The sequence below is a fragment of the Cajanus cajan genome, chromosome 10 (assembly GCF_000230855.2).
Source record: "Cajanus cajan strain Asha chromosome 10, NIPB_CcT2T_4, whole genome shotgun sequence".
NCBI classification, from domain to species: Eukaryota; Viridiplantae; Streptophyta; class Magnoliopsida; order Fabales; family Fabaceae; genus Cajanus; species Cajanus cajan.
The window spans coordinates 33344909-33358052 of record NC_138526.1 but is presented as its reverse complement, the minus strand read 5'-3'; the positions used below and the strand labels follow the sequence as shown (position 1 = coordinate 33358052).

The following is a 13144-nucleotide window of genomic DNA, read 5'->3' as shown; positions in this document are numbered from 1 at the left end:
ATTGACCGCTAAAATTGTAATGTAGGTCATGATTTAATATTAAAATAACATAACAATTGATATTTAATAATAGTTTGGCTAAATTTTACTTTTAGTTCATTTTTATCTCATAAAATGGTAAAATGAGATAAAAATACAATAAAAATAAAATCATAATTTTCTTAACTATTATTAAATATTATTTATCATGTTATTTATTTAATGTGAGGTTATGTCTAACATTACAAATATAAAGCAATCAAAATTGAATATTTTATAAAGTTGGAAGACTAAAACTGTAAGTTAAACATTATAGAGTGACCAAAAATGTAATTTGACCTACTTTTTCTCTTGCCCAGGAGCTTCCGTCCTCGAACATGAAGACTAATATCTTTTAGGAGTTTGCCAAACAATGAACAAGATGCAATCTATATCATGTAGTAGTACCCATTCTCAAACGTGTACTTAATATAACACCCAAAGTTTTTTAAAAACATTAAAATACATTTTTAATTAATTAAAAGTGCTTTAATAAATAGTTTAGGCTTTTAAAATAATTAGATGTGATTTAATTTAATTAAAAAATGCTTTGTGAAAATATAGTATTATGTACAAGGGTTATTTTAAAATAATATTGTTTTAATTGTATTTGTATTATTTAATAAAGAGGAAAGGGGTGTCTTTGGCTCTAGGTTAATCTCGTTAACCCAAGAAGTTATGTTGTGGTTAAGAGTTATAGAAGTGGGATTGACAGTCAATTCTCTTATTTTATGCTCCTCAAACTCTTATGCTTCTCTCTTTCTCAAAAACTCAAGAGCCTCTTGGAGATCCTTGTTCATCTTCCAGTGTCTTTCAAGTTAAAGAGGGTAGTGAATTATCTCGCTCAAAGGTGTGGAAAAACAATTGGGAAGTGAGATTAACTCTTAATCTCTTGTTGTTTTGCAAGGGAACTTTTGGAGCCCTAGTGTTTGATTGTGTTTGATGAATTTGCTAATGATATGTCATTAACATTTTTCTATTGTTCTGATTTGATGTAAATTGTTCTTGTAATCGAGTTCCTTTTGAGTAACCTTATAGTTCTTGTTAGAAACCCTTCTTATAGAGCAATTTAGAAATTGATGTAATTGTATAAGAATTGTGTAATTGATGTATGCTTTAAGTATTGATGGCATAAATGAGTAAATTTAGGCTTTAAACATGACTTTTAATTAGGGCAAGAAGTTCAAACTTCAAACTTTTGTGATTTTCACGCAGGTGTATGCAAACTAATGTTGCGTTGGACGCCAACTAGATTACACTAGGCACAAAAGATTCAAAAAGCATAGGTTGCTCTTTATGGCCATGTGTTAGTCATGGTGTTGACCATGTTGTGCTTGATAGCTCTAGGAGCTCTCTATGGTTAAGTCATCAAATGTTAGCATGGTCACGTTAGACATGGAACCTCCATAGAGCAACATGTGCTCTATATGAGTTTGGCACTAATTGATTGTGAGCCTCACCAAGCCCAAGAATGGTTGAGGACTTGTACTTCTTGGTTTTGAGATATTTGATGGTGTCTAGCTTAGAAACACGATCCTTGGTATTTAATGGTAAAGTGAGAATAGTTAAGTGATGGATCAAGTGCTTAGTTAGGACTGATTTGATAATTGAGGTATTAATAAGTGATGTCGAGCTTATGTATCAACCATTTGATGCTACGTGATGTGAAGTTTAAGTCGAGGGCTTAATTGGGCTGAAAGACTGGGTATGCATGCCTAGTCATGATGAAATGACTATTGGATATATGATTATGTGATAAGTGTGTGATGTTGAGTCTTGCATCGAGTGATGCGTACGCCATGCTTCACATGCACAGTATTTTTGACGGGTATCGATATGAAATACAAGACAAGGAAGGTTCCCTTCTAATCTTGGAGATTCATGACCTTGGGAACATGTGAGGTTTGTGAGCTCTAGTTTTGTTTGATGTGTGCGTGGGTGTATTTAGCATGACATTATTGTCTTGACACGTTTAAGTGTATCTTCTCCTAGTGAGAGTGTTAGGTGTCAGGTGAGTGGCTAGGGAATGAGACAATTGTCATGATATGTAAAATAATACTATATTCATGTGTGTGGCTCCACATGTGTTCCTAATCTAATTTTTCTTAAATCATTGTGACAAGGTTTTTCCTCTACACGAGATAAACTAATGATAAACTTGTTTGAACCAGACATAGATTATATAATCTTTGGACAAACTGGTTATAATGTAAAAAAGAACAAATGAGGGGAAAACCAAGTTAGAAAGAAACAAGATTTTTGAACCAAATTCCAATATATATACTTCTCAGACAAGGAAGGGGAGGAATATAAGATGGCTTTCAAGTTCCAACTGAACTTGCATGATGAGTCATGTTATGTTTTTTTAACCAACCATCAATTTTTTTGAAGGGTTTTTAGTGAGATTTTAAAGATCATCTACTTATTTTGAATGCAAGTATGGATGAAAAGATTTAAAATACAAGAAAAATCAGATTCGATAATTAATTTGCATTTATCACATTCATTTGTAAATTAAATTTTACTAATCTTTTAAAATAAAATAAAATGATTAAAATAATATTTGTCATAATATAAACTATTTATTATAAATATAAGTATAATTTATATGTTTAAAAATACCTATTTATATATTGTTTGAATAGATTATATAATTGATTTGTTATTGCTGTTTTTTATTTTACAATTTTCTTATAATTCATTGTATTTTTAGCTTCATCAACTTTTTTATGTGCAAAATATTAACTTTTTGATAAGTATAAATCATCCTAACAAGGGTTTTAATTGATCTTTTTTTATAAAGTTTTTGGAAATTAAAATATAAAAGTCCCAAATGTCACGACACAAGATTAAGCAAAGCCTGTAACATGTAATATTATTTATACATGAAATATATACTATAAGAAGAAAATTGCATGTTGATGTTAATACGTTGAAAGAGAAGCACATATGCAATCAAAGACTCTTAGTGAACATAGTTGTTTAGCATCTAGAAGGTTGTGTAGAGTGAAATTAAAATGCATGATGTCTTCTGAATTTCTTATAGTTGAGTTATAATAAAGTACTTCATTCAGAACAGAACACCTTTATATTTGTTCATTAATATTTCTAATCATGAAATGAATAATGCAGAAGTACTGTTGTTGAATATATATATATATATATATATATATATATATATATATATATATATATATATATATATATATATATATATATATATATATATATATAGATATATATTCTTGCAAATGTCAAGACAAAGAGTGTGGCTATGATATCATTGGATTGAGGTGACAGAAGGAAGAGAAATTGTGTAGTTTTGTCATTCAAAAGGTTTATTGAATTTGTTGCATATGGTGCTGATGACTGATGACAAGGGTTAAACTGCTCATGTCCAAGTCCCACACTGTTAAGAAAAAAGAATATGCCAAGTGGAATTGAGAATAAAAGAAGCAGCAAGTGAATGAGTAAAGCATACCTTTCTCGGCCTTTTGGCTAAGATCAAGTGTAGTATCTGTTCTTATCAGTTTAATATCTGATATGTGGGTCATTGGTCCACACGATATTAAATTTATTTTTTAAGGGGGAGAGTCCATCATAGTAGCTTGCTACTGGGCCTCTCATGTGTCGCCTATGCGTTGCACTACAGCTTGGGCCTGGCACACCCTACCAACCAAGTCCAAATGTATTTATGTCTTTTATATGCTTATTAAATTTGGGCCTGATACACCCTACCAACTAAGTTCAAATGTATTTATGTCTTTTATATGCTTATTAAATTTAATAGAAATTGAGCTCCAACAACTTATGAATAATTCTGCTTGATCTATAACATGATTTCTTTACATTAAAGCTTAAAATGTTAGTTTGAATAAATATCTAACATTTGAATAAATATCATATTTAAGCTGTCAAAAAAGAAATATATTCATGTTTAAGAGAAATAAATTTGTCTTTTCAAAATTAGTATGTATAAGAGAAATAAGCTTGTCTTTTCTTATAGTTGAGTTATAATAAAGTACTGCATTCAGAACAGAACACCTTTATATTTGTTCACTAATATTTCTAATCATGAAATGAATAATGCAGAAGTACTGTTGTTGAATATATATATATATATATATATATATATATATATATATATATTATTGTCAAGTCAAGACAAAGAGTGTGGCTATGATATAATTGGATTGAGGTGACAGAAGGAAAAGAAATTGTGTAGTTTTGTTGTTTTTCACTCATCTCATTCTATCATTCAAAAGGTTTATTTAAGTTGTTGCAGATGGTGCTGATGACTGATGACGAGGGTTAAATTGCTCATGTCCAAGTCCCACACTGCTGAGAAAAAAGAATATGCCAAGTGGAATTGAGAATAAAAGAAGCAGCAAGTGAATGAGAAAAGCATACCTTTCTCGGCCTTTTGGCTAAGATCAAGTGTAGTATCTGTTCTTATCAGTTTAATATCTGATATGTGGGCCATTGGTCCACACGATATTAAATTTATTTTTTAAGGGGGAGAGTCCATCACAGTAGCTTGCTACTGGGCCTCTCATGTGTCACCTATGCGTTGCACTTCAGCTTGGGCCTGGCACACCCCATCAACTCAGTCCAAATATTTTGTTTTTTATAATTGAACTTGCAATTGAATTCGATACTTACCCTTCAATTTGAGTTTCTACATTCAAGCATAATATAAGGTACTGGTTGACATGCTTCATTAATCAAAGTATAAATTGAGGCATTTCTGGATGATCATTTAAATTGGGGCTTCAATATTGAATTATAATATCTTTCATAAATAATTTATTATATTCATTATGTAACTCCATGCATGACTTTGTTATGATGACTAATCCTTTGCTCTTTTTTACCGAGTTTTCATTATATAAGATTCGATTTTTTGATGTAATATACGAGAAGGAATAATGAAGACTCAATATTAAGCGCCATTACCAATTATATAAAGCATATTTCTTTCACAAGTACCAAACTTTCACTTGTTAATCTTATTGACCAAAATAATGTAGTTCTTTGGAGGTGTCTCTTCTGTACGAGTATTTATGTCTCCCTTAATGTGTTTAATTTGGCTGATTTTAATTTCAAAAAAAGTTAGTAGTTAGCTCCCGATTTCACCTTTAGATATAACTATTAAACATTCAAAATCGACCAAAGAAAATTGGATTTAACTGTTGTAAAATTACTTAAGTTTGGTTAATGGTGATGAAATGAACGTGAGAAAGGCAGAGGAAATTTAATCATGTGACACAGTCCATTTACCAATGTGGGACTTGCAGTGTGTATATTGTAAACAAGTTGCATGTGTCTTTTTCTGACTCAATAATACTATACCATTACAAAACTTTGAGTACCTAATGTGGGACTCAGCAGTGTAAAGTACAAACATATTAAGCAGGATGTGGGACTTGTACTAAAAGTTTTAACAAATTAAAGATTTAAATATTTTTTAGTCATTCAAATATAAAATATGTATATTTTGTAGTCCTAAAATTTAAATTTGTGTTTTTAATCCCTATAATTATAAAATATTTTTTTCTTCAAATTTAAAACTTGTGTCATTTGTTTTCAAATCATCAAAAAATATTATTTTAGTTCATCTCAATTTGTTGCTATCACTTATGATATTTTTAGCAGTCAAAACAATTTTTTTTTAAATTAAAGAAATTAAAAAGATACATTTTAAATTTGAGGATCAAAATAATAATTTATGATATTTTTGGACTAAAAACACAAGTTTTAAATTTGGGTAACAAAAAATATGTATACCTTGAATTTGAACTAAAAATATAATTAAGCTTAAATTAAATACTAAGCAACTGTAACTTTCTAACTTTTTTATTACACTTCTTAGTTATCAATCTATTTGGTTAAACTCCTTCACAAACACTTAGAAAAAAAATGAAATAATTAATAAGTTTTTCTTCATAATCTAATTTGTAAATTTTTTCAAAATCTTAATTTTAGCTCATGCATAACTAGTTTTAGTTTGTGAAGAAACTTGTTTCATTTCATCTTCTTAAAAGGGTTTCACGCCACAAGTATATATATATATATATATATATATATATATATATATATATATATATATGTATGTATGTATGTATATACGATGAGAGATTCTTTTTACTCTAGGAGTAAGTCTACCTAAACTTACTCTGTTCAATAACTCATGTTCTACATCAAATTTAAACGATCCAATCGTTCAATTTAAAGTTCTTAATGCATAGATCAAATTTGCAAATTTTTAAAAAATTTGAAAAGGATTTGATACTTCATTTCATTAATTCAAATTGACGGATAATCATAAAATTATTTTATTCATTGATTCAAGTGTGAATTTTGTTTTTCCAAAAATGGGAAAATATTATGATCCACCTAATGATACTTAAGTCCACTAATAATGTGATCAATATATTGGGTCTTGGGCACCTAATTCTGATCTATGTGAAAAATAGTATAGGCCTAACCTCAAGGCCTATGATGAGAGGTGTCTAGGGTTAATTAAACAGCTTGGCTAGGTCTCCTTTGTCATCATGATAACAATTAATTACTCTCTATGTTTGCTTCATTGAAAATCCTAGAATATTTGAACGTGTGATCAGGCAAAGGAAGACTTGATTTCTTGTCTAAGGGCTTGAACAATGCACAAAGAGGTACACCCAATCACATCTAATTTAAATTAGTGTTCTTGAGAGAGATATATATATATATATATATATATATATATATATATATATATATATATATATATATATATATATATATATATATAAAGTTTGATTGGTTATTTTGACATATTTTTCTTATAGTTTCAACTTGAAAGTGATGGTGGAAGTGGTGGTTCAACTAGCGAGAATGTCATTCTTGAAATATTTGAATATGGAGGAATCAACCTCGATGAATATTATTAAGATTGAAATTTAATCTATTTTTTTCCTAATTGTAATTGCTAATGACTATTATATTACATTGTTAGACTTAAATATTATGTCATTTTGAATTTGGTTTCATGTGCATTTTGGAAAATTTGCATCTTATATGTTATGACTTATGACATTATTAAGTGATGTTTAATTTAGAATGTTATAAAGTTATGGATATTATGTTGTTTCTTTAACATTATATAGTGTATTATATTAAAAGGATTATATATATTATTTAATTAAGTATCGATTCAACAACAATTCAAATTCAGTTAAACTATTGAACCTTAAATCAATGTCTTCATTGATTTGATGATCAGTTCAATTTTTAAAATTTTGTGAAATGTCTCTTTTATTTACAAGTAATTGCAAGAAAAGAAATTTATATGAAATTCGCGTATAACACTTTGAACAAAACAAATTTGAATAAAACTACAAGGGATATTGTTAAGTCTCAATTATACTTCTTTTTAGATAGAAATTACTGAACAATTTCACTCACCCCATGCGCTATTGCAATATAATTGTTCTCTTTTGATTCAATTTTTGTGTAAATATACCTAACTCAAAAATCATCTTATAATACCTTGATACACCTCATTTTTTGTGCAGGTGTTGAGTTGAAGAGTTGAGGTTGAAGACCCATAGGATTGAAAATTTAAGGAGCTAAGGAGCAGGAGAAGAGTACCTGCACCAGGCACAAGACTACCCGCGCCGGACTTGTTCAAGACAGAGAGTAACACACTCTATAACTCATCACTGCATTGGGCGCAAGAGTCTTCGCGCCAGGCATGTCTCGAGACAAAGAGCAACCAAACTCTCTGAAAGACATCGCACTGGGTGCAAGAGTATCTGCGTTGGGCGTGTCTTGAGACATAGAGCATCTAAACTTTCTGGAAGACCCTGTGCAGGGCACGAAGCATAACGCGCTGGGCATGTTAATCTTATCCTGACTCACCCAACTCATATTTGATCAAATCTTTGAGGATTCTCCCCTCATTCACACATTGGGCGACTTTTAGGAGTTGTGGAAGGGATTCCCAGTGCTTGGGACCGTTCGTGTGTGGGACTTTCCTTTGGTTCTTCCATCTCATCTTTCATCTCTATTTTTGTTTCACCCTAATTGTTTTAAGCGGTTTCACCCATTATTTTGTGGGGTTAGATGTAACCAACGTAACTCTTATGTAATCTTCACTTTATTAATGATATATATATATATATATATATGTTGTTCATTCATTGTTGTGTTATGTTTCTATTCTTAATGCTTGCTTTGGATTGATTCTCCTTTGCTTGATATAAAGTCCATTGGGTATTGGAAAATAGCCTTTGAAACTAGCTCTGAAACAAAATACCTAGTGGGAAATGTATATAGGAATGGAGCTTGGCCCATTAGTAGTCTTAAACCCTAACCCGTAATGCAGGTATATATATTAGATACTCAAGGAATTGATATTCACTATATGCACCTAGGCTCTTGCTCTAAGGGATTAAGTTTGAGTAAACCTATGGGTTGACTAGGCAATGAATGTAACAAGAGAACAAAGATTCATCAGTGTGAAGTTCGGTAATATCTGACCCCATAATCTTACAAAATCATAATACCATTTTTATCCCTTCCACACACATACAAATAGTTTTATAGTTTTAAAATTCCAACAAGTCATAACCTTTACTTCAATTGCATGACAATCTATGAAAAATTGGAATTATTATTTAGTCATAAATAGTCATTAAATGCTTGTTTTACCTAACTAGTCCCTGTGGATACGATTTAAATTTACTACTTGTACGACTGATATACTTGCCGTGTTTGAGTCCGTTGTTAGAGTTAAAATGATTTATAACAAGAACAAAAGATAATTTCAACGAAAATCTCAACAAATACTCAGCAAAACATTGATTTTAAATTTATGATAGAGCAAATAAAAGCAATAATGCAAAATTAATAGGAAACTTTATATGAGAAAGAGATTGGATTCAAATGTACTTTCTAACTCTTTCATCTTCATTAAATAAATATGATTCCAATTTGATTACTTCCACGTTCATTAAATAAGTCAACCAGATCCCTTAAAATTGAGTTCTAAAATAATTAATCCTAAACATGATTCCTCTATGATTTAAGATTACCACCTTGCATTAAGAACAACAACTCGAACAATAGTGGCTAACAAAATGAAGTTTATTCCTAGAACAAGAGATTGTTAGGTGTGTGATTTAGTTCAGGCTTTTGAAAATGTATCCCAACAAAGTTCAAAAACCAAAGATCCTAAAACGGGTGATCAAATCGGATTAAACATTAAAATAAGAATCAAACACAAGTAATGGAACTGAACATCATATACATCTAAGAAGAAATAGAGTTAGTAGTTACAATGAATCCAATCCAAGAGAAACTAGCCGCTCATGGTGAGAGCCATACCAAATACAAAGAAGAAATTACACAATAGAAGAAGAAATAAAAATGGATTCTCATTCCCAAGCAATCCAATATTCAAATATGATCTTCACGCTCTTTCTCTTAGGGTTTCTCTCTTTCTATTTCTGTATATCCCCTTCTTTCTTTACCTCACTATTTATATCCTACGTGCAAAACAAAGGGAAAAAAACTTAAATTTAGTTCTGACACTGCAACTTCACATTCACCGCTTTAGCGCTGGAAGCTCCTTCAAGTTGAAGTAGTCTTCCAAGCCAGAGCATTGCGCTGGGTGCTGGTCTCCCCTTCTGCCTTTCAAAGAGTTGGCTCTGCAGCTCCAACTTTAACACTGGAAGCTCCTTTAGGTTGAAGTAGTCTTTTGCCCTCATAAACATAATTTATTTAAGGTTTTTCATGTCCATTTACAAATCTTAGCATTCGAATAATAGGAGCCACGAGTTTAGCAATTGTACAACAATCATTCCAACATTTATCATCCAAAATGATACCGCTAACAATGTTGCTTGCGTTATTTCATACTAATCTATGGCTAATAAAGTGTTTGTCCACCACCAAAGCTTGCAACAAATATTTATGATCATATATATTTTTCAATGTGATAAAAGTAGTAGGTTACTTGCAAACTGAGTCACTCCTCAACACACAAATTCTTTTAACTTTTTCTTCCATAGCCAAGATAAGAATATCATACGATTGTACACAAATACAATTACCTTTGAAGCTTTTGAGGCAAGCTATGCAACATGTTGCATACTACAAATATCTCCCAACAAAGAGATAAAATATAAATCTATCTCCTATTATATAGATGAGATATAAGTTTATTTCTTAGGAAAAAGTAGAAATACACACACACACACACACACACTCTTCTCCTGCTCCTTAGCTCCTTAAATTTCCAATCCTATGGGTCTTCAATCTCAACTCTTCAACTCAATACCTGCACAAAAAATAAGGTGTATCAAGGTATTATAAGATGATTTTTGAGTTAGGTATATTTACACAAAAATTGAATCAAAAGAGAACAATTATATTGCAAGAGCGCATGGGGTGAGTGAAATTGTTCAGTAATTTCTATCTAAAAAGAAGTATAATTGAGACTTAACAATATCCCTTGTAGTTTTATTCAAATTTGTTTTGTTCAAAGTGTTATACGCGAATTTCATATAAATTTCTTTTCTTGCAATTACTTGTAAATAAAAGAGACATTTCACAAAATTTTAAAAATTGAACTGATCATCAAATCAATGAAGACATTTATTTAAGGTTCAATAGTTTAACTGAATTTGAACTGTTGTTGAATCGATACTTAATTAAATAATATATATAATCCTTTTAATATAATGCACTATATAATGTTAAAGAAACAACATAATATCCATAACTTTATAACGTTCTAAATTAAACATCACTTAATAATGTCATAAGTCATAACATATAAGATGCAAATTTTCCAAACTACACATGAAACCAAATTCAAAATGACATAATATTTAAGTCTAACAATGTAATATAATAGTCATTAGCAATTACAATTAGGAAAAAAAATAGATTAAATTTCAATCATAATAATATTCAGTGAGGTTGATTCCTCCATATTCAAATATTTCAAGAATGACATTCTCGCTAGTTGAACCACCACTTCCACCATCACTTTCAAGTTGAAACTATAATAAAAATATGTCAAAAAAACCAATCACACTTTATATATATATATATATATATATATATATATATATATATATATATCAAGAACACTGATTTAAATTAGATGTGATTGGATGTACCTCTTTGTGCATTGTTCAAGTCCTTAGACAAGAAATCAAGTCTTCCTTTGCTTGATCACACGTTCAAATATTCTAGGATTTTCAATGAAGCAAACATAGAGAGTAATTATTTGTTATCATGATGACAAAGGAGACCTAGCCAAGCTGTTTAATTAACCCTAGACACCTCTCATCACAGGCCTTGAGGTTAGGCCTATACTATTTTTCACATAGATCAGAATTAGGTGCCCAAGACCCAATATATTGATCACATTATTAGTGGACTTAAGTATCATTAGGTGGATCATAATATTTTCCCATTTTTGGAAAAACAAAATTCACACTTGAATCAATGAATAAAATAATTTTATGATTATCCGTCAATTTGAATTAATGAAATGAAGTATCAAATGCTTTTCAAATTTTTTAAAAATTTGCAAATTTGATCTATGCATTAAGAACTTTAAATTGAACGATTGGATCGTTTAAATTTGATGTAGAACATGAGTAATTTGAACAGAGTAAGTTTAGGTAGACTTACTCCTAAAGTAAAAAGAATCTCTCATCGTATATACATACATACATACATATATATATATATATATATATATATATATATATATATATACTTGTGGCGTGAAACCCTTTTAAGAAGATGAAATGAAACAAGTTTCTTCACAAACTAAAACTAGTTATGCATGAGCTAAAATTAAGATTTTGAAAAAATTTACAAATTAGATTATGAAGAAAAACTTATTAATTATTTCATTTTTTTTCTAAGTGTTTGTGAAGGAGTTTAACCAAATAGATTGATAACTAAGAAGTGTAATAAAAAAGTTAGAAAGTTACAGTTGCTTAGTATTTAATTTAAGCTTAATTATATTTTTAGTTCAAATTCAAGGTATACATATTTTTTGTTACCCAAATTTAAAACTTGTGTTTTTAGTCCAAAAATATCATAAATTATTATTTTGATCCTCAAATTTAAAATGTATCTTTTTAATTTCTTTAATTTAAAAAAAATTGTTTTGACTGCTAAAAATATCATAAGTGATAGCAACAAATTGAGATGAACTAAAATAATATTTTTTGATGATTTGAAAACAAATGACACAAGTTTTAAATTTGAAGAAAAAAATATTTTATAATTATAGGGATTAAAAACACAAATTTAAATTTTAGGACTACAAAATATACATATTTTATATTTGAATGACTAAAAAATATTTAAATCTTTAATTTGTTAAAACTTTTAGTACAAGTCCCACATCCTGCTTAATATGTTTGTACTTTACACTGCTGAGTCCCACATTAGGTACTCAAAGTTTTGTAATGGTATAGTATTATTGAGTCAGAAAAAGACACATGCAACTTGTTTACAATATACACACTGCAAGTCCCACATTGGTAAATGGACTGTGTCACATGATTAAATTTCCTCTGCCTTTCTCACGTTCATTTCATCACCATTAACCAAACTTAAGTAATTTTACAACAGTTAAATCCAATTTTCTTTGGTCGATTTTGAATGTTTAATAGTTATATCTAAAGGTGAAATCGGGAGCTAACTACTAACTTTTTTTGAAATTAAAATCAGCCAAATTAAACACATTAAGGGAGACATAAATACTCGTACAGAAGAGACACCTCCAAAGAACTACATTATTTTGGTCAATAAGATTAACAAGTGAAAGTTTGGTACTTGTGAAAGAAATATGCTTTATATAATTGGTAATGGCGCTTAATATTGAGTCTTCATTATTCCTTCTCGTATATTACATCAAAAAATCGAATCTTATATAATGAAAACTCGGTAAAAAAGAGCAAAGGATTAGTCATCATAACAAAGTCATGCATGGAGTTACATAATGAATATAATAAATTATTTATGAAAGATATTATAATTCAATATTGAAGCCCCAATTTAAATGATCATCCAGAAATGCCTCAATTTATACTTTGATTAATGAAGCATG

General features: G+C 29.5%; 2 non-coding genes across 2 annotated transcripts; both read left to right on the top strand.

The window, feature by feature from the left end:
• The first annotated feature begins 3495 nt into the window (after positions 1-3495).
• On the top strand, positions 3496-3691 carry LOC114916576 (U2 spliceosomal RNA). Its single transcript, XR_003805133.2, has one exon. It is a non-coding gene; the product is annotated as a U2 spliceosomal RNA (small nuclear RNA).
• Positions 3692-4424: 733 nt separating this feature from the next.
• On the top strand, positions 4425-4620 carry LOC145952947 (U2 spliceosomal RNA). The gene has a single exon (XR_014430452.1). It is a non-coding gene; the product is annotated as a U2 spliceosomal RNA (small nuclear RNA).
• Positions 4621-13144: the final 8524 nt, after the last annotated feature.